The sequence below is a fragment of the Bubalus kerabau genome, chromosome 10 (assembly GCF_029407905.1).
Source record: "Bubalus kerabau isolate K-KA32 ecotype Philippines breed swamp buffalo chromosome 10, PCC_UOA_SB_1v2, whole genome shotgun sequence".
NCBI lineage: Eukaryota > Metazoa > Chordata > Mammalia > Artiodactyla > Bovidae > Bubalus > Bubalus kerabau.
In genome coordinates, this window is record NC_073633.1 from 79,681,079 (window position 1) to 79,702,855 (window position 21,777).

The following is a 21,777-nucleotide window of genomic DNA, read 5'->3' on the forward strand; positions in this document are numbered from 1 at the left end:
CAACACAAAGCTACAATAATAAAAACAGCATGGTATGGACACAAAAACAGACAAATCAGTGGAAGAGAGTAGAGAGCCCAGAAATAAACAATATATACCTATGGTCAATATGTGACAAAAGAGTTAAGAATACATCATGGAGTAAAGAAAGTATCTTGAGATACTGAGAAAACTGGAGGCTACATGTAAAATAATAAAATTAAAACATTATCTAACACTATAAATGAAAATAAACTCAAAATAAATTAAAGACCTAAATGTAAAATTAGAATCCATAAAGTTCATAAAATAAAAATAGGCAGAACACTTTTGACGTAATTTGCAGCAATACTTATTTAGGTCTATCTCCTAAAGAAATGGAAATAAAGCAAAGATCAACAAATATAACATACTTAAACACAGAACTTTGGCACATCAAAGGAAACCATCAACAAAATGAAAATATAACCTGAATGGGAGAAATATTTACAAATGATATCACATTAAAAGGTCAATATCCAAAATATTGGGCCTTCCTGGTGGCTCAAATGGTAAGGAATCTGCCTGTAATGTGGGAGACCTGGATTTGATCCCTGGGTCAGGAAGATCCCTTGGAGAAGAGAATGGCTCTCCACTCTAGTATTCTAGCTTGGAGAATTACATGGGCAGAAGAGCCTGGTGGGCTATAATCCATAGGATCTCAAAGAGTTGGACACAACTGAGCACTAACAGTTTCACTTTCATCCCAAATATGTAAACAGCTGACACAACTTCATATCAAATAAGCCTGATTTTTAAAATGGGCAGAAGACCTTAATAGACATCATTCTGAAAAAGACATACAGATGGTTAATAAGCACATGGAAATGTGCTCAACATTTTTAATCATCAGAGAAATGAAAATTAATACCACAATGAGGTATCACGTCACACCTGTCAGAACAGCTATCATCAACAAGAACATAAATAAACATCGGCAAGGATTTAGAAAGGAAGAAACACTAGTATACTGTGGGTGAGAATGTAAAGTGGTACAGCCACTATAGAAAAGAGTACGGAGTGTCTCAAAAAACTAAAAATAGGACTACAATGTGCATGCATGCTAAATCACTTCAGACCTGCCCAAACTCTTTGCGATCCTATGAACTGTAGCCCACCAGGCTCCTCTGTCCATGGTATTCTCCAGGCAAGAATACTAGAGTCGGTTGCCTTGTCCTCCTCCAGGGGATCTTCTGACTCAGGGATCGAACCTATGTCTCTGGCAGCTCTTGCATCACAGGCAGATTCTTTACCACTGAGCCACCAGGAAGCTCCAGAACTACCATATGACCCAGCAATTCCACTCCTGGGTATATATCTGAAAAAAACTCCAAATCACTAATTTGAAAAGATACATGCACCCTCAGTGTTCATAGCAGTATTATTACAATTGCCAAGATACAGAAGCAACCTAAGTGTCTATCAATGGATGATTAAATAAAAAGGATGTGATACACACACACACACACACACTAGAATACTATTCAGCCATAAAAAAGAACAAAATTTTGCCATTTGCAACAACATGGATGGACTTGGAGGGTATTAAGCTAAGAGAGGGCTTATCTGGTGACTCAGACTGTAAAGCATCTGCCTGCAATGCAGGAGACCCAGGTTCAATACCAGGGTTGGGAAGATCCCCTGGACAAAGGAATGGCAACCCACTCCAGTATTCTTTCCTGGAGAATTCCATGGATAGAGAAGTCTAGTGTGTTACAGTCCATAGGGTTGCAAAGTTGGACATGACTGAGAGACTAATACACACACGTACACATACTAAGAAAAATAAGTGAGTAAAAGAAAGACACATAATTATATTACTTGCATGTGAAATCTAAAAAATAAAACAAACTAGTGAATATAAAACAGAAATATACAGATACAAGAACAAACGAGTGGTTACCACTGCAGAAAGGGAATAGGGGGAGGGTTAAGTTAGGAATACAGCATTAAGTGCTATAAACTTTTGTGTATAAAATAAATAAGCTACAGCGATATACTGTACAACACAGGGATACAGTCAACATTTTATAATAACTATAAGTGGAATATTGGAGTAGAAAATAGTAATCCACCCCAGGATTCTTGCCTGGAAAATTCCATAGACAGAGGAGCCTGATGGGCCACAGTCCATGGGGTCACAAAGAGTTGGGTACAACTGAGTGACTGAGCACAGCACATATGTAGAATACAATCTTTAAAAATTGTGAATCACTATGTTGTACACCTGAAACATATGATATCATACATTAACTATATGTCATTTTTAAAAAGGCTGTTATTGCTTCTGCATTTAAAGGGACAACAAATGAAAGGACATTATTTGATTTATCTGACCATGATTTGATTATATGACCATTCTGGTTGTTTATTCAATCAATTGAATCGCTCAGTCATGTCCGAATATTTGTGACGCCATGGACTGCAGCACACCAAGCTTCCTTGTCCATCATCAACGCCCAGAGCTTGCTCAAACCCACGTCCATAGAATCGGTGATTCTACAGCCATCCAACCATCTCATCCTCTGTCGTCCCCTTCTCCTCCCACCTTCAATCTTTCCTAGCATCAGGGTCTTTTCTAATGAATCAGTTCTTCACATCAGGTGGCAAAAGTATTGAAGTTTCAGCTTCAGCATCAATCCTTCCAATGAATATTCAGGACTGATTTCTTTTAGGATTGACAGCTTTGATCTCCTTGCAGTCCAAGGGACTCTCAAGAGTCTTCTTCAACACCACAGTTCAAAAGCATCAATTCTTCAGCGCTCAGCTTTCTTTATAGTCCAACTCTCACATCCATACATGACTACTGGAAAAACCAAAACTTTGACTAGACAGACCTTTGTTGACAAAGTAATTATTCTTTGTAAATGTTTTTTAATATGCTGTCTAAGTTTGTCATAGTTTTTCTTCCAAGGAGCAATCATCTTTAAATTTCATGGCTGCAGTCACCATCTGCAGTGATTTTGGAGCCCCCAAAATAAAGTCCGTCCCTGTTTCCATTGTTTCCCCATCTATTTGCCATGAAGTGATGGGACTGGATGCAATGATTTTAGTTTTTTGAATGTTGAGTTTTAAGCCAACTTTTTCACTCTCCTTTCACTTTCATCAAGAGGCTCTTTAGTTCTTTGCTTTCTGCCATATTGCCATGTAACAAATCATCCCAAGACTTAGTGTTTTAAAACATCACCAATCATGTTATTATCATCTATCATCATCTCTGTGGTTAGAACTTTGGAAGAGATTGGACTGAATAGACTTGATTCAGGGGTCTCTCATGACATAGCCATCAAACTATAATTGGATCTATAACAGTGGAGAGTAGGAACATCTAAGGGCTGGCAAGCTTGGGATCTCTCTCTCTCTTTCTCTCATCATACAGTTCCAGATCTCCATTTTGTCTGCTTTTTAAATTAATTTGGCTTTCTTCCAGCTCTGGTGAGCTCAGGACAGTTGAACTGCTTACATGGCAGCTCAGGGCTCCAGTATGAAAGAACTGATGAACAATCAGAAGCTTTTTATTATCCAGCCTTGTTAATCACATAATATTACTTCTGCCCTAATCATACTGCTTCCAATGTTTAAAACTTTAAATATTTAAAGCAAAGGGTATAGACTCCACTTCTCAGTAGGAGGAGTGCCAAACAAAATGGTGTTATGTTTTTAAATCTCCAGATTCTTCACTTTGGCCTCAAATTATTTGCATTATTCCCACACTCAAAATACAATCACTCTCTCCTGATAATCTCTGCAAGTTTGATCTCATTACAGCGTCAGTCTCAGGCCCAGCACTTCATTACAGATGTCATGAGTATCCCTGGGTTAGTTTCCTTAGATGTATTTCTTCAGGTGTGGCTCCTCTTAATTTTAAGATGTGTGAATTAAAATGAAAAGTTATTTTCCTCCTATACACATGAAATACGTAATGCTAGTTTAGGCATAGGATAAATGCCACAGACACTGCTATTCTGAAGGAGAGGGAAGGTGGAAATGGGAAGCACATGGGTTAGTGACACACAGCAATTTAAAGGTAGTCAGTCGCACATTTCCAGTTCCTTGATTAGAAGCCAGTACTGCAACCTGGTGCTGATCTTCCAGAGTTCTTGGTTCCATCTTGTTGGATCATTGTTCTGCCATGTGAGTTATCCTTTCCCATAAAAAGGAGGTTGTGTATGGAACTGAGTCATTTTCTCAGACTGTCTCTTGCCTGCAGAGATTCAAAGATCCAAACACTGTTTTGTATTTTTGGTTTCCTTTGTCCTATTCTATCCACACTGACACACTTACTTTGAAAATGTTATGGGCTTTCTGTGTAGCAATTTATAACTGATTATTTCAGATAGAGATGAAACTCACCAATCTTTTCACAATAAGCCCTTTTCTACCTTGATTTCCCTATGAAGCATCTATGAGAAAATACTCCTAAGATTCTTGGGGACCTATTGTCTACCAGTGAGGTGGGGGGTGGGGTGGTCTTTCAGGGATGCCCTTAAAATCTTTAGAAGTCTTGTTTCTCTGTTTGAAAATATTTACCTGGTGGTTCAGTGGTAAAGAATCTGCCTGCCAATGCATGAGACCAGGGTTCCATCCCTTGGTCAGGAAGATCCCCTGGAATAGAAAATGGCAACCCACTCCAATATTCTTGCCTGGGAAATCCTATGGACAGAGGAGACCGGTGGGCTACAGCCCAAGAAGTTGCAGAGTCAAACAGGACTGAGCATGCACAAGGAAGGAAAGGATTTATGTGACACAGTTAAATTTTTCTGAGGTCTTAGGGCTTCCCTGGAGGTGCCGATGGTAAACAATCTGCCTGCAATGCAGGAGACCCGAGTTCAGTCCCTTGGTTGGGAAGATCCCCTGGAGAAGGAAATGGCAATCTACTCCAGTATTCTTGCGTGGAGAATTCCATGGACAGAGTAGCCTGGTGGGCTACAGTCCATGTGGTTGCAAAGAGCTGGACACCACTGAGCAACTAACACTTTCTTTTCTTTAACAAGGAATCTTATAGGCTCACTTTGGATTTAGTCTTTGCCCTGAAGTTATTTCTTAATTTAAACATTGTATTATTTTATTTTTGCTATCTGCAGAAACTGGGACTGAAAAATGATTTTACCTTAATACCCAGAAAGCCCTGAATCCTTTATATTTCTTCCAAGTTATGCTTGAAAATGAGTAATTCCTTTTCGTGCATCATCTGTTTTTAAATATAACTTACCATGCATGGCTGAAAGAGCTCACACTTCCAATATCCTGCCCCCAAATCTTAGCGAGATCTATCAATTCATGAGGTACATTTTCTCTTTTTAATAATTCCATGATTAAGAGCTTTGTTAAACATTATGCCACTGCATGGAATGAATCTCCTTTCCTCCAGCTTTGAATAACGTTTTTCTCAATTTCCTTTAGGCCTTCACTAACAGTCTCCATGAGGTGCACCTAGCTTTTCTTTACAGTCTCCTCAAGTCCACTCAACTCATGCTCACCACTGGACTCCAAAGCAAGTGCCAGCTGTTTTAGGTTCGTATTAAAAATACAGCCCAATTCCAGATACCAAACTATATTCTGATTATCTGTTGTCCCACAGAAAATGAGCTCAAAGCTTAATGGCTTAATACAGTGATCATTATGTTATGTCTCACAATTTCTGCTGGTCAGAAATTCCCAGAGAGCATGACAGCAAGTTCTATCTTGGTGTCTTTCATGAGGCTGCACTTGAATAGTGGCTGGAGCTGGAAGAGAAGGAGGCTGGAGTACCTAGTGCCTGCAGGGCCACTCTCAGTCAGTCTCGGAGCTTGTCCCTGTGATTTTGCACATGCTCTATGGATTTCTCACAGCATGACAACCTCAGGGCTCTTGTACAAGTGCTACAGTGAGCAAAACAATAGTCTCAGTTCTTTTTGTGATCTAGATTAAAAAGTCACTTACCATCATTTCTCTAGTACTAGTCACAAGTTCTCCCAAATTCAAGGAGAGGGGAAATATACACCCCCACCTCTCAACGAATTGAGTGCTGTATTTTAAAACTGCTACAGTTGATTTGGCTTATTTTAATCATGCTTGTTAAATAAGGTCTTAAGTTTCTTAACCACAAACTCTAAGTTTCCCACAAATTTTTTCAGGAATCCAGTTCTCACCTTGGGATGAAAGGGCCACAGAATTAATTTGAATAGCTATATCATGGAATTTTAAACACCAAATAACATGACCTAGGGTATCTTAGGAGAAGGCAATGGTACCCCACTCCAGTACTGTTGCCTGGAAAATCCCATGGATGGAGGAGCCTGGTAGGCTGCAGTCCATGGGGTCGCACAGAGTCGGACATGACTGAAGCGACTTGGCAGCAGGGTATCTTATGGAGAAGGCAATGTCACCCCACTCCAGTACTCTTGCCTGGAAAATCCCATGGACGGAGGAGCCTGGAAGACTGCAGTCCATGGGGTCACTAAGAGTCGGACATGACTGAGTGACTTCACTTTCACTTTTCACTTTCATGCATTGGAGAAGGAAATAGCAACCCACTCCAGAGTTCTTGCCTGGAGAATCCCAGGAACAGGGAGCCTGGTGGGCTGCCGTCTCTGGGGTCTCACAGAGTTGGACATGACTGAAGCAACTTAGCAGGGTATCTTAACCATCTTGTCTTTGTCCTTTCTGCCCTCCTAAAACAAGGACTCAAATGCTAATAATCTAGCTTCCCTATATGTGAAGACTTCTTTCTGCTTTTCTCAGTTATTCCCCTTCTCTGCCCATTGCCTGATATTTTAAATCAATTACACTAAATGGTATGCCCTTAAGTGAAAAACATGACCTTTTGCTCTGAAGAGTTTTTACATTATACAGTTAACTTCTTTGCCCCTATAAAGGGCTGAAATAAAGGATAATTCATTATATCTATCACTCAGCACAAAATGCATTCAGTATAACAGGTGAAAGAGGGCATTTTGGCTGCTTAATATTAATGGGCTATAAATGCGATCCTGATGACTATTTGGTTTCAATAATTTTGATTTTATCTCTTCCTAAGGGAATACAAAACATCAAGATACAAATAAAAATGTTTTTAACAACACTAAGTCATTAAGATAAACTTTTGGGTTTTTTCATCTAGTCATTTTTATTTGAAAACCTGATTGGAGTTTCAGTCTTCAGTGACAATAAAGTAATTGAAGTACCATTCAGTCCTTAAGAACAGTCTTTAAATGTTATATCATTATGTAAAATTCTTGAATTATGTGTACATTGCTAGTTAATTTCACTACTCATCATCCATCACAACCATCATGGTATCACAACAAGAGCATGAATTTAAAGTAAAGATTCTTTGTTGTTGCTGTTTAGTCGCTATTATTGTTGCTCGGTTGCCCTGTCATGTCTGACTTTGCAATCCCATGGGCTGCGGCACGTCAGGCTTCCCTGTCCTTCACCATCTCCTGGAGCTTGCTCAAACTCATGTCCATTGAGTCAGTGATGCCATCCAACCATCCCGTCCTCTGTTGTTCCATTCTCCTCTTGCCTTCAATCTTTCCCAGCATCAGGGTCTTTTCTAATGAGTCAGTTCTTTGTGTCAGGTAGCCAAAGATTTGAAGCTTCAGCTTCAACATCAGTCCTTCCAATGAATATTCGAGAATGATTCCTTTAGGATGGACTGGTTTGATCTCCTTGCAGTCCAAGGGACCCTCAAGAGTCTTCTCCAACACCACAATTCAAAAATATCAATTCTTCGGTGCTCAGCCTTCTTTAGGGTCCAACTCTCACATCCAATATGACTACTAGAAAAAACATAGCTTTGATTAGATGGACCTTTGTCAGCAAAGTAATGTCTCTGCCTTTTAATATGCTGTCTAAGTTTGTCATAACTTTTCTTCCAAGGAGCAAGAGTCTTAATTTCATGGCTGCTTTCACCATCTGCAGTTATTTTGGAGCCCAAGAAAATAAAATCTGTCACTGTTTCCATTGTTTCCCCATCTATTTGCATGAAGTGATGGGACCAGATGCCATGGTCTTCATTTTTTGAATGTTGAGTTTAAAGCCAGTTTTTTCACTCTCCTCTTTCACCTTCATTGTTGTGTTCAATTCTTTGTGACTCCATGAACTGCAGCATGCCAGGCTTCCTTGTCCTTTAATAACTTCCAGATCAGATCAGATCAGTCGCTCAGTCATGCCTGACTCTTTGCGACCCCATGAATCGCAGCACGCCAGACCTCCCTGTCCATCACCAACTCCCGGAGTTCACCCAGACTCACGTCCATCGAGTCAGTGATGCCATCCAGCCATCTCACCCTCTGTCGTCCCCTTCTCCTCTTGCCCCCAATCCCTTGCAGCATCAGAGTCTTTTCCAATGAGTCAACTCTTTGCATGAGGTGGCCAAAGTACTGGAGTTTCAGCTTTAGCATCATTCCTTGCAAAGAAATCCTAGGGCTGATCTCCTTCAGAATGGACTGGTTGGATCTCCTTACAAAGGACTCTCAAGAGTCTTCTCCAACACCACAGTTCAAAAGCATCAATTCTTCGGCGCTCAGCCTTCTTCACAGTCCAACTCTCACATCCATACATGACCACAAAAAAACCCATAGCCTTGACTAGACAAACCTTTCTTGGCAAAATAATGTCTCTGCTTTTGAATATGCTATCTAGGTTGGTCATAACTTTCCTTCCAAGGAGTAAGTGTCTTTTAATTTCATGGCTGCAGTCACATCTGCAGTGATTTTGGAGCCCAAAAAAGAAAGTCTGACACTGTTTCCACTGTTTCCCCATCTATTTCCCATGAAGTGATGGGACCGGATGCCATGATCTTTGTTTTCTGAATGTTGAGCTTTAAGCCAACGTTTTCACTCTCCACTTTCACCTTCATCAAGAGGCTTTTTAGTTCCTCTTCACTTTCTGCCATAACGGTGGTGTCATCTGCCTATCTGAGGTTACTGATATTTCTCCCAGCAATCTTGATTCCAGCCTTTGTTTCTTCTAGTCCAGCGTTTCTCATGATGTACTCTACATAGAAGTTAAATAAACAGGGTGACAATATACAGCCTTGACGTACTCCTTTTCCTATTTGGAACCAGTCTGTTGTTCCATGTCCAGTTCTAACTGTTGCTTCCTGATCTGCATACAGGCTTCTCAAGAGGCAGGTCAGGTGGTCTGGTATTCCCATCTCTTTCAGAATTTTCCACAGTTGATTGTGATCCACACAGTCAAAGGCTTTGGCATAGTCAATAAAGCAGAAATAGATGTTTTTCTGGAACTCTCTTGCTTTTTCCATGATCCAGCGGATGTTGGCAATTTGATCTTTGGTTCCTCTGCCTTTTCTAAAACCAGCCTGAACATCAGGAAGTTCATGGTTCACATATTGCTGAAGCCTGGCTTGGAGAATTTTGAGCATTACTTTACTAGCATGTGAGATGAGTGCAATTGTGTGGTAGTTTGAGCATTCTTTGGCATTGCCTTTCTTTGGGATTGGAATGAAAACTGGCCTTTTCCAGTCCTGTGGCCACTGCTGAGTTTTCCAAATTTGCTGGCGTATTGAGTGCAGCACTTTCACAGCTTCATCTTTCAGGATTTGGAATAGCTCAACTGAAATTCTATCACCTCCACTAGCGTTGTTCGTAGTGATGCTTTCTAAGATCCACTTGACTTCACATTCCAGGATGTCTGGCTCTAGGTCAATGATTACATCATTGTGATTATCTGGGTCATGAAGATCTTTTTTTGCACGGTTCTTCTGTGTATTCTTGCCATCTCTTCTTAATATCTTCTGCTTCTGTTAGGTCCATACCATTTCTGTCCTTTATCGAGCCTATCTTTGCACAAAATGTTCCTTTGGTATCTCTGATTTTCTTGAAGAAATCTCTAGTCTTTCCCATTCTATTGTTTTCCTCTATTTTTTTGCATTGATCGCTGAGGAAGGCTTTCTTATCTCTTCTTGCTATTCTCTGGAACTCTGCATTCAGATGTTTATATCTTTCCTTTTCTCCTTTTAGCTTCTCTTCTTTTCACAGCTATTTGTAAGGCCTCCCAAGACAGCCATTTTGCTTTTTTGCATTTCTTTTCCATGGGGATGGTCTTGATCCCTGTCTCCTGTACAATGTCACAAAACTCATTCCATAGCTCATCAGGCACTCTATCTATCAGATCTAGGCCTGTAAATCTATTTCTCACTTCCACTGTATAATCATAAGGGATTTGATTTAGGTCATACCTGAATGGTCTAGTGGTTTCCCTACTTTCTTCAATTTAAGTCTGAATTTGGCAATAAGGAGTTCATGGCCTGAGCCACAGTCAGCTCCTGGTCTTGTTTTTGCTGACTGTATAGAGCTTCTCCATCTTTGGCTGCAAAAAATATAATCAGTCTGATTTCGGTGTTGACCATCTGGTGATGTCCATGTATAGAGTCTTCTCTTGTGTTGTTGGAAAGGGTGTTTGTTATGACCAGTGCATTTTCTTGGCAAAACTCTATTAGTCTTTGCCCTGCTTCATTCTGTATTCCAAGGCCAAATTTGCCTGTTACTCCAGGTGTTTCTTGACTTCCTACTTTTGCATTCCAGTCCCCTATAATGAAAAGGACATCTTTTTTGGGTGTTAGTTCTACAAGGTCTTGTAGGTCTTCATAGAATCGTTCAACTTCAGCTTCTTCAGTGTTACTGGTTGGGGCATAGACTTGGATTACCGTGATATTGAATGATTTGCCTTGGAAATGAACAGAGATCATCCTGTCATTTTTGAGATTGCATCCAAGTACTGCATTTTGGACTCCTTTGTTGACCATGATGGCCACTCCATTTCTTCTGAGGGATTCCTGCCTGCAATAGTAGATATAATGGTCATGTCAGTTAAATTCACCCATTTCAGTCTATTTCAGTTCGCTGATTCCTAGAATGTTGACATTCATTCTTGCCATCTCTTGTTTGACCACTTCCAATTTGCCTTGATTCATGGACCTGACATTCCAGGTTCCTATGCATTATCACTGTTGACAGCATCAGACCTTGCTTCTATCACCAGTCACATCCACAGCTGGGTATTCTTTTTGCTTTGGCTCCATCCCTTCATTCTTTCTGGAGTTATTTCTCCACTTATCTCCAGTAGCATATTGGGTGCCTACTGACCTGGGGAGTTTCTCTTTCAGTATCTTATCATTTTGCCTTTTCATACTGTTCATGGGGTTCTCAAGGCAAGAATACTGAAGTGGTTTGCCATTCCCTTCTCCAGTGAACCACATTCTGTCAGATCTGTCCACAATGACCCGCCCATCTTGGGTTGCCCTACGGGCATGGCTTAGTTTCATTGAGTTAGACAAGGCTGTGGTCCTAGTGTGATTAGATTGACTAGTTTTCTGTGAGTATGGTTTCAGTGTGTTCCCAGAGTTTGCTCAAATTCATGTCTATTAAGTCAGTGATGCTATTTAACCATCTTCATCCCCCTTCTCCTTTTGCTCTGGGTTTTTCCAGTGAGTTTGTTCTTCACATCAGGTAGTTAGAGTATTGAAACTTCAGCATCAGACTTTCCAATGAATATTCAGGTTTGATTTCCTCTAGGATTGACTGGTTAGATCTCATTTATCTATCTTTATCTTGTCTTGAATTTTAGTCCTTTAATGAGAGCACACTTTCATTTCCACTTTTTAACTTCTAACACAATTGTCCAGAATCAGATCTACCTACATGTTTAAGGAGTAACTAAATTCTTCTATGATTCTGACTCCCTCACACTAAGAAAAATCCAGGTAGTTAGAATCAGAGGAACTGGCATTTTGGAGGACCTTTATCTTTTCATTCAAAAGTCATCTGACTCTAAACTACCTTTAGCTCACATTCATGAAATTCTCCAGATCATCAAATGTACATAGTCTGGCCTCTCATCTCAATATTTTATATTATTAGAGAAAAGCCACTGATGAATCTTAGTAGGTGTAATTCATTACATAAAGGAGAAACCTAAGAAAATAAAATATTGCTATTATCAACTTCTCTTAGTCTTATGGCTTATTTTGTTAACTGGGGTACCACTTGGCACAGTTGTCTCTAGTCTTACCCTATGACCAGGTTAACTACAGTGAGTCTATGAAAGGTTTCCACCTAGAAAATGAGGCAGGAATTCATCAGAAGTTTGGTGCTTTCCCTTCTTCTGCAATGTAAGAAGGGATCAATATGTGCAGACCATGTTCTCACTTATAGATTGGTTCATCCATCCATTTATTTATTCAACAAACATTATGTATTATAAATCATATGCCATGCAAAGAGGACCTTCAATATGTGCTCATTCTGACTTTAAGCAATTATAAAGATTTCTCATTTCTTCCATTCAGGACAGACAAGAGATTAGACAAATTGGATTTTGATTATTTCCCAGAAAGTCTTGGAAGGAAAATTCAGGAAGACTGGCTGTCTTTTATTGTCAGAAATCAAAACTTGAGTGCAATTAGTTTGCAAAGTCAAATTTGATATAAAAAGAAAAAATATTTTAATTGAATAATATTTTACATTTCCAGACACCTCTATAGCATTTCATTATCTTCCATAATTATTTCAATATTATTTGCATGTGTCAAGTAAATTGCTCAGGGCACTTGTTTGGAAGTCTTAAAATTAACTTGAGCCTTTAAAACTTTCATTAAATTAAAAATATTTTATTCCTAGGAAAATTAAAACTCACTGACAATATACTAATTAGTATGTAAAAATATATACATGTTTCTGTCCCTCCCACATATAGCTTTCATCTGTATGTTATATAACTATTCAAATTTTTTTATATGAGAATTATTTGCTGATTCTCATGAAAACAATTAGAATAAATATAAATCAAGGACATACCCTTAGTTTAGAAATTAAAGCATATTTAAATTTACCTAATTAGAGAATATATCAGTCGGGGTTACATCATAAAAACAGAACTGCTACAAGTATATAGAATGATTAATTTATTTTAGGGATTGGACATCATAAAATTGTGTGAGTGGTTGAAGCAGCCTATTGTTTCTGTGTTTAATGGTGAGCTTCAAGTCACAATAGTTAGCCAGCAGGGCAGTGGAAAAAATGGATGTTGAATGAGAACAAGGACAAACTGGAACTTGCAAAAATAGAAGACACAGAATGGCAACTGGCACTTATGAAAATAAACTGAAACTCATGTCTGCCTCTTACCATATTCAGTCTCAATGCTGTGGGTATATAGAAACTTGTATCCTAGAGGGGACTGCATAGTACAGATGGGGTCATTATTACACAGAGTCTAGAGGTTGGCGTTAAGAAGAGAAAGGGTCAGAATCAAATACAGTAGAAACTGAAAGAAGGATCAAAGCCTTAGCACTTTCTCTTGTGCACATTTACATTTTCAGACCTATCTGAGTTACCTACCACAACCACATATAGGCCATTTTCCTCAGCTGCTAATATGCTGAAAAGGAGTTGTTAGAATTATAAAGTAATGATTAGTATAGAACTGTGATCTCTTCAGCATCTTTTCAATCATGTCTAGTACTACCTGTTGAAGGTTGAAGTGAAGTCATTCAGTCTTGCCTGACTCTTTTTGACCCTATGGACTGTAGCCCACCAGGTTCATCCATCCATGGGATTTTCCAGGCAAGAATATGGAGTGTGTTGCCATTTCCTTCTTCAGGGGATCTTCCTGACCCAGGGATTGAACTCAGGTCTTCTGCATTGCAGGCAGACTCTTTACCATCTGAGCCACCAGTAAGAGAACAAATCAGCAAGACCAACTATTACATAATATTCCCTGGGCAGCAACAGTAGCTCTCATGTGTGCTGTGGAGGAGCAGAGGGGCAGCTGATGTGAGTGAGTGGCAGCAACAGAGCTTGTACCTGAGGTAATATTTACTTTTATAATAATGACTGTGACCTTTTTAAAAAGAGTTGACCTATTTTTTTTTCTCTCTTCACTCAACTTCCCACCCACCACCAGCCCCAAGAAACACGACAGGTTAAAAAAAGAAACCTGCCACAATATTAAAACAGGAACTCTATAAAATCTCATGGAGGGAGAAAACATGGAAAATAGAAGAGAATCCTAAACATTTTATGCTAAGGAAAGGAAACATTGAATTTACTCTAGAATCACCCAAACATTCAGGGAAGATTTCATCTCATTCATTCACATTTAAAATTTGGATATACTTGAACTGGCAGGTGGACTGACCAAGATCCATTTGATAGGAGATGAAAAACCTAGAGAGAACTGATCCCAAGAGAGAATGATGGGCTGACCAGATTCAATTCCTTAACTGATGAAGAAGTCAATCATCAGTTCAGTCTGATGTATATTATTTGAACTTTTCCTATTTCCTTCATAACCCCTTGTCTAGTTTCTAGAGAGAAAGCATACTTAGAAATTTAAAAAGCTATTCTACTGAATCAGTAATGTTTTAGAACTCCTTTATCTCAATGAAACACATAAGAGTTTGAGAGGATTACCCTCCTCCAGTGTCACAGACTCCCAGAAAATTTGGCATCTTCAGTTTTTCAGTGATAGTACAGGCAGAGGGGTTTCCCCAGTGGATCAGATGGTAAAGAATCTACCTGCAATGCAGGAGAAGCAGAGACATGGCCTTAATCCCTGGGTCAGGAAGATCCCCTGGAGTAGGAAATGGCAACCCACTCCAGTATTCTTGATTGGAAAATCCCATGGAAAGAGGAGCCTGGTTGGCTGCAGTCCATAGGGTCACAAATGAGTCAAATATAACTGAAGCAACTGAGTACACATGCACACACAGGCAAAGAGAGATACCCACAGTAGCCATGGAAAGGTATGTTGAGGGCAGACATCCGTGCATAGACAGGAAACTCTCCCTGGAGGTGCCCAGAATACTAGGTTTGGATTGTGAGGAAGGGGAAATCTTTCCAAAGGGCCTGAGTACCTTGCATCAGAAAGTGTGAGTAATTCTCAATTAAATGAGTTATGACTACCTGTGTGCCTCTTTACTTGCCCAAATGTTAATGAGGCTTGGGGGATTTTGGTTATAAAAATAATTGGGAATCACATTAATTTTATAGGAGTCCCATAACAAATTACTACAAATTGGGTGGCTCAAAACAACAGATATTTATTCTCTCGCAGGGCTGGAGGATTAAAATCTAAAAATGAAGGCATCAGTAGGACTAGTTTCTTCTGAGACTCAGAGGCAGAATCTGTTCCAAGCCTTTCTCTTGGGCTTTCTCTTTGAGCAGTTGTTGACGTTCTGTGATTTGTGGAGGAAACTCTCCAATCTTTGCCTCAGTCTTCACATGGCATCCTCCTTTCATGTAAATCTCTGTGACCCAGACTGTTCTTGTTACAAGGACATGAACCATTGGATTTAGGGCCCACCCTAATCCAGAATCACTTCATTTTGTCTAATTACTTCTGCAAAAATCCCTTTTCCCAAATAAGGTTGGAGTCAGTCATCTGTGTAATATGGAGAATGACTTGTATCTTTTGTCAGAAGGTTTATGTATTATAAGTCCTAACTTAAGCATTAACCCTGAGTCCTCAGAGGGAATAAATGTCTTCAGCAAGTCATGGTTGAAACAGAAACCAACAAAACATCTTCATACTTGATCTACAAAGTAGATTTATTATAGAAATTCTACTTTTAATAATTTCAAGTGAATTCTTCTTGGTGCCCATTCAGAAATCCAGAATGTCTTTTATGTAGAATCCCATTGTTATACTTCATTTAGAATGACTTCTAATAAGTCAGTTCATTACCAAATGGAAAATAGAGTTGAAAATCATGTTAAGACCATGAAATCAAGATACGTCTTTATGTTTTTGTCCCAAGGAGAAAATTTGGGCTATTTTCTAGGCCTATTCAGGAGGACAGTGGTGGAAGAAAAGCTCTGAGGAAGATTCTTCCTCTTTTTTTCCCCAGAAACCCTGTGGATCTGGCTCAATTTAATTAAAAGTATTTCATATCAGGCAGGCTTACCCTTTAGGTGAAAGTTCAGAGTTCTGTTCTACAAAGTTAGGTAAAGCTACAAGAGTAAATTTAAGTGTTATGTCTCATCATTAGAATTCTACTCAGCGTTTTGAAATGATTGTAAATATAGCTTTTTCATGTTGTTGTTTAGTTGCTAAGTCATGTCCGACTCTCTGTGACCCCGTGGACTGCAGCACGCCAGGTTTCCCTGTCCTTCACCATCTCCTGGACTTTGCTCAAACTCATATCCATCGAGCTAGCGATGCCATCTATCCATCTCATCCTTTGTTGCCCCCTTCTCCTCCTGCCCTCTATCTTTTCCCCAAATCAGGGTCTTTTCCAATGAATTGGCTCTTCACATCAGGCGTCCAGAGTATTGGAACTTCGCTTCAGTGTTAGTCCTTCTAATGAATATTCAGGGTTGATTCCCTATAGTTTCTTAATATTATTTTATTTATACCATATTTAGCTTGTATCACTGCCATAGTTACTATGTATTTAAGCACATTAGAAACTTGAAAAAAATTTCAGCTGCTTGCAGTCATTTAAAGAATCACCATAGTTGTCTATTATATCTTTAGTTTAGTTTAAATACATATTGATAGGAATATGGATTTGTTACATAGGAAAGAAGACTCATGGTGGTAATTTCCTCCAGCACCTACCTTCATACCTGAAACCTAGAATATACTAGTTAACTCATTTTCTGGCACCCAAAACAAAATAAATAAGAAGTGGAACAAATCCTGTTAAAAAATGTTCTGTTACCAACAAGAAAAATTCTGCCTTATTCATGCTGAAAACCAAAGTCAGCAGAGGGAGAAAGTAAAGCTTCTGGCAGATGAAAGGAATGGCTATCATAAGAAGTTTACTTTCATGTATTAAAAAATAAAATATTTTCAAGTGCACTGAATTTACAATATTTCTGAAGGTCCTTGAGATGACAGCATTTTAAACTCATAGCGTAGTGGACTGCCTCTGCATGTTCACGTTCAGATAAACGTTGTATATTGCAAAATAGATTCTCCCTGAAGCAAAATAATAATAAAAATAATTACTCTACCTACCATCTAATTTTTATTACTTATGATCTGTGGTTCAGCATGTTAAGTACAATATAACAATTATAAGAGGTTATAGCAGCTTCCATTACAATTATTAGCAGCATTATAATGTTAGCAGTGTTATAATGGTTCAAGTTAAGCTCATCCTTATAAAAACTGCATGTTTCATAAGAACAAAGAATTAACTAGGAGTGTCACTTTTAATGGGAATTTGATGGAAAGTTAAATTTCAATATCATTTAATGCAGTGTTATGACCGTTAGTGAGATCTAGTTCTATGTAAGATCAAAAATTGAAAAGCATAACAAAGAGTACTTCCAGGGACAGCCCACATGGTTTTAAACTTACTAGTAGCAAATAGAGAGGGTAAATTTTACTAGTAGCACATTTAGAGAGTAAAATTGTGATCTATGTACCACATTTTGATATCTACTTCAAATATTTACTCACAATTCAGTTTTTGGTTTGGACTTGGGGGAGATGTATATTACAAGTATAACTAGAAGTAATGTTAAGAGATAGTTCAGTTCTTAGAATATTATACCACTGGCCTTTATAATGTGCTTTTAATCTTAAATGACACTTTGACAATGGATCTTTGCACTGATACGTCAAAGTATAAAAATAATCTGCTGAACTGTATCTAGGGAAAGAGATGAAATTCTGATTATCACAATGACACTTAAGAGGACAGTAAACATTTATAAATGCTTAAGAATTTCAGAGCTAAAATGTCCTCCTGAGACCATCTACCTAATCCCAAAGCATGAGATAGCATCGTAGCTAAATAACTACCCTATTTGAGAAACCAGAGAGTCTAAAAAATTCTTTATCGTTGCAACAAAATATCCAACAGCTTTAGATCTAGGAAATGTTTTCATCTAATCAACAACCTATGAGTTCAGTTCAGTTGCTCAGTCGTGTCCAACTCTTTGCGACCCCATGAATCACAGCATACCAGGCCTCCCTGTCCATCACCAACTCCCGGAGTTCACTCAAACTCATGTCCATCGAGTCGCTGATGGCATCCAGCCATCTCATCCTCTGATGTCCCCTTCTCCTCCTGCCCCCAATCCCTCCCAGCATCAGAGTCTTTTCCAATGAGTCAACTCTTCGCATCAGGTGGCCACAGTACTGGAGTTTCAGCTTTAGCATCATTCCTTCCAAAGAAATCCCAGGGCTGATCTTCAGAATGGACTGGTTGGATCTCCTTGCAGTCCAAGGGACTCTCAAGAGTCTTCTCCAACACCACAGTTCAAAAGCATCAATTCTTCGGTGCTCAGCTTTCTTCACAGTCCAAGTCTCACATCCATACATGACCACTATAAAAACCATAGCCTTGACTAGACGGACCTTTGTTGGCAAAGTAATGTCTCTGCTTTTCTATATGCTATCTAGGATGGTCATAACTTTCCTTCCAAGGAGTAAGCGTCTTTTAATTTCATGGCTGCAATCACCATCTTCAGTGATTTTGGAGCTCAAAAAAATAGTCTGCCACTGTTTCCCCATCATGACCAAGATAATCACAATGGTGTGATCACTCACCTAGAGCCAGACATCCTGGAATGTGAAGTCAAGTGGGCCTTAGAAAGCATCACTACGAACAAAGCTAGTGGAGGTGATGGAATTCCAGTTGAGCTATTTCAATGCTGAAAGATGATGCTGTGAAAGTGCTGCACTCAATATGCCAGCAAATTTGGAAAATTCAGCCATGGCCACAGGACTGGAAAAGGTCAGTTTTCATTCTGATCCCAAAGAAGGGCATGCCAAACAGTGCTCAAACTATGGCACAATTGCACTCATCTCACACGCTAGCAAAGTAATGCTCAAAATTCTCCAAGCCAGGCTTCAGCAATAAGTGAACCGTGAACTTCCAGATGTTCAAGCTGGTTTTAGAAAAGGCCGAGGAACCAGAGATCAAATTGCCAACATCTGCTGGATCATGGAAAAAGCAAGAGAGTTCCAGAAAAACATCTATTTCTGCTTTATTGACTATGCCAAAGCCTTTGACTGTGTGGATCACAATAAACTGTGGAAAATTCTGAAAGAGATAGGAATACCAGACCACCTGACCTGCCTCTTGAGAAACCTATATGCAGGTCAGGAAGCAACAGTTAGAACTGGACACGGAACAACAGACTGGTTCCAAATAGGAAAAGGAGTACCATCAAGGCTGTATATTGTCACCCTGCCTATTTAACTTATGTGCAGAGTACATCATGAGAAATGCTGGGCTGGAAGTAGCACAAGCTGGAATCAAGATTGCTGGGAGAAATATCAATAACCTCAGATATGCAGATGACACCACCCTCATGGCAGAAAATGAAGAGGAAATAAAAAGCCTTTTGATGAAAGTGAAAGAGGAGAGTGAAGAAGCTGGCTTAAAGCTCAACATTCAGAAAACTAAGATCATGGCACCTGATCCCATCACTTCATGGGAAATAGATGGGGAAACAGTGGAAACAGTGTCAGACTTTATTTTTTGGGGCTCCAAAATGACTGCAGAGGGTGACTGCAGCCATGAAATTAAGACGCTTACTCCTTGGAAGGAAAGTTATGACCAACCTAGATAGCATATTCAAAACCAGAGACATTACTTTGCCAACAAAGGTCTGTCTAGTCAAGGCTATGGTTTTTCCAGTGGTCACATATGGATGTGAGAGTTGGACTGTGAAGAAAGCTGAGCACCGAAGAATTGATGCTTTTGAACTGTGGTGTTGGAGAAGACTCTTGAGAGTCCCTTGGACTGCAAGGAGATCCAACTAGTCCATGCTGAAGGAGATCAGCCCTGGGATTTCCTTGGAAGGAATGATGCCTAAGCTGAAACTCCAATACTTTGGCCACCTGATGCGAAGAGTTGACTCATTGGAAAAGACTCTGATGCTAGGAGGGATTGGGGGCAGGAGGAGAAGGGGAAGACACAGGATGAGATGGATGGATGGCATCACTGACTCGATGGACGTGAGTCTGAGTGAACTCCAGGAGTTGGTGATGGACAGGGAGGCCTTGCGTGCTGCGATTCATGGGGTTGCAAGGAGTCAGACACGACTGAGCGACTGAACTGAACTAATGATTGGACCCATATCTCTTGTATCTCCTGCACTGGCAGGCAGGTTTTTACTACTACTACCACCTGGAAAACCCTCAGTTTCTTACTTTAAAAGTGATATTTGAGGTAGGCTTTTGTAAATATTGTTTAATATGTGGAGGAAGTGTCTTATATTCCCAGTTTGATGAGTTTTTATGATGAAAGAATAGATGATGAATTTTGTCAAGCTCTTTTTCTGCATCAATTGACATTATCATGTGATTTTTCTTTATTATGTTAATATGATAGATTACATTGACTGAAATATTGAACAAACTTTCCATTCCTGGAATAAACATCATTCAGTTATGTTGTGCTATTTTTTCTATATGTAATTCTATTAGCTTTGCTAGTATAATATTGAAGATATTTTTCATCTGTATTTAAGAGAAATGCTTCTCTATAGGCACTTATATGCCTTGGCAGAAGTTATCAATAATTTTTATTATAATACTATCATTAATGTTTTCAAAGAACATTCTGATTTTCTTTTTTATCTCTTTCCAATTTTATTGAATAGATTTGGTCTTTATTATTTCCTTTCTTCTATTTAATCTGGGTTATTTTGTATATATTAGTTTTTAAGGTGAAAAAATAAGATTATTCAATGAAGACCTTTATTCTTTTTTAATAGCATTTACGAGTATAAATTTACCCTATGCACTGCTTTAGTTATATCCCTCAAATTTTTATTTGGACTTTCACACACATTCAGTTCCAAATATTTTTCAATTTACCTATGACTTTTTTAAAAATTCAGGTATCATTTAGATATGTTGTTTAATTTTTAAGTACTTGGAGATTTTCTTGTTATCTTTCTGTTATTAAGTTCTTGTTGAATTCCATTACAGTCAGAGAACATTTTGCATGATTTCAATTATATTAAATTTGCTTAGTATTTGGCTTATGATAATAGTAGCTTTGTTTTAAGATATAGTTCTCTTTTGTTTTCTCTCTTTCAGGGAATAATCCACAGGATTTGAAAATAACCTATATTCATCTTTTGGTTTGGGATGTTTTCAAAATGCCACATGTGTTGCTTGCTGGTGTTATTTAAATCTTTATCTATATCCTACTGACTTTCTACTTATTACTGAGAAAGGAGTTTCTAATCTCCCAGCTATAATTTTTGGTTTATTTAAATCTGCTTTTAGTTCTATTGGTTTTTGTTTCTTCTAGCTTGAAATTCTATTGGTATTTGCTATATGCAAACATTTATGATTGTTGTGTCTTTTTACTGACTGAACTTTTGATTGTATGTAGTTGACCCTTGAACAACAGGGATTTGAACTATGTGGGTCAACTTGTATGCATTATTTTCAATAAATTGCTGTTCTTTAATTGCTAAGTCATGTCAGACCCTTTTATGGCCCCACTGACTGTAGCCTGCCAGGTTCCTCTGTCTATGAGATTTCCCAGGCAAGAATACTGGAGTGAGTTGCCATTTCCTTCTCCCAGGGATCTTTCTGACCCAAGGACTGAACCTGTATCTCCTGCATTGGCAGGTGGATTCTTTCCCTTGAGCCAACAGGGAAGCCTTTTCAATAAATACATATTCCACAATCCACATTTGGATAAATCTGGATGTGAAACTGTAGCTATGGAAGACCAACTGTAAAGTTCTATGTGGATTTTTGACTATACAGGAGTTGGTATCCCTAATCCCCATGTTGTTCAAGGTTAACTGTAATTTCCTTCTTTAC

At 38.9% G+C, this 21,777-nt stretch overlaps 1 long non-coding RNA gene across 2 annotated transcripts in view; it reads left to right on the top strand.

Moving 5' to 3' along the window:
• Positions 1-21,387, top strand: part of LOC129621639 (uncharacterized) — a 39,798-nt gene extending 18,411 nt beyond the window's left edge. Inside the window, exons 1-4 of one of the 2 annotated variants that reach the window (XR_008699576.1) lie at positions 4,052-4,152; positions 5,422-5,532; positions 13,674-13,834; positions 21,037-21,387. This is a non-coding gene — a long non-coding RNA (uncharacterized LOC129621639). Of the gene's footprint in view, positions 1-4,051; positions 4,153-5,421; positions 5,533-13,673; positions 13,835-21,036 lie in introns of those variants that run through there. The other variant, XR_008699575.1, reaches the window with a different exon arrangement.
• Positions 21,388-21,777: the final 390 nt, after the last annotated feature.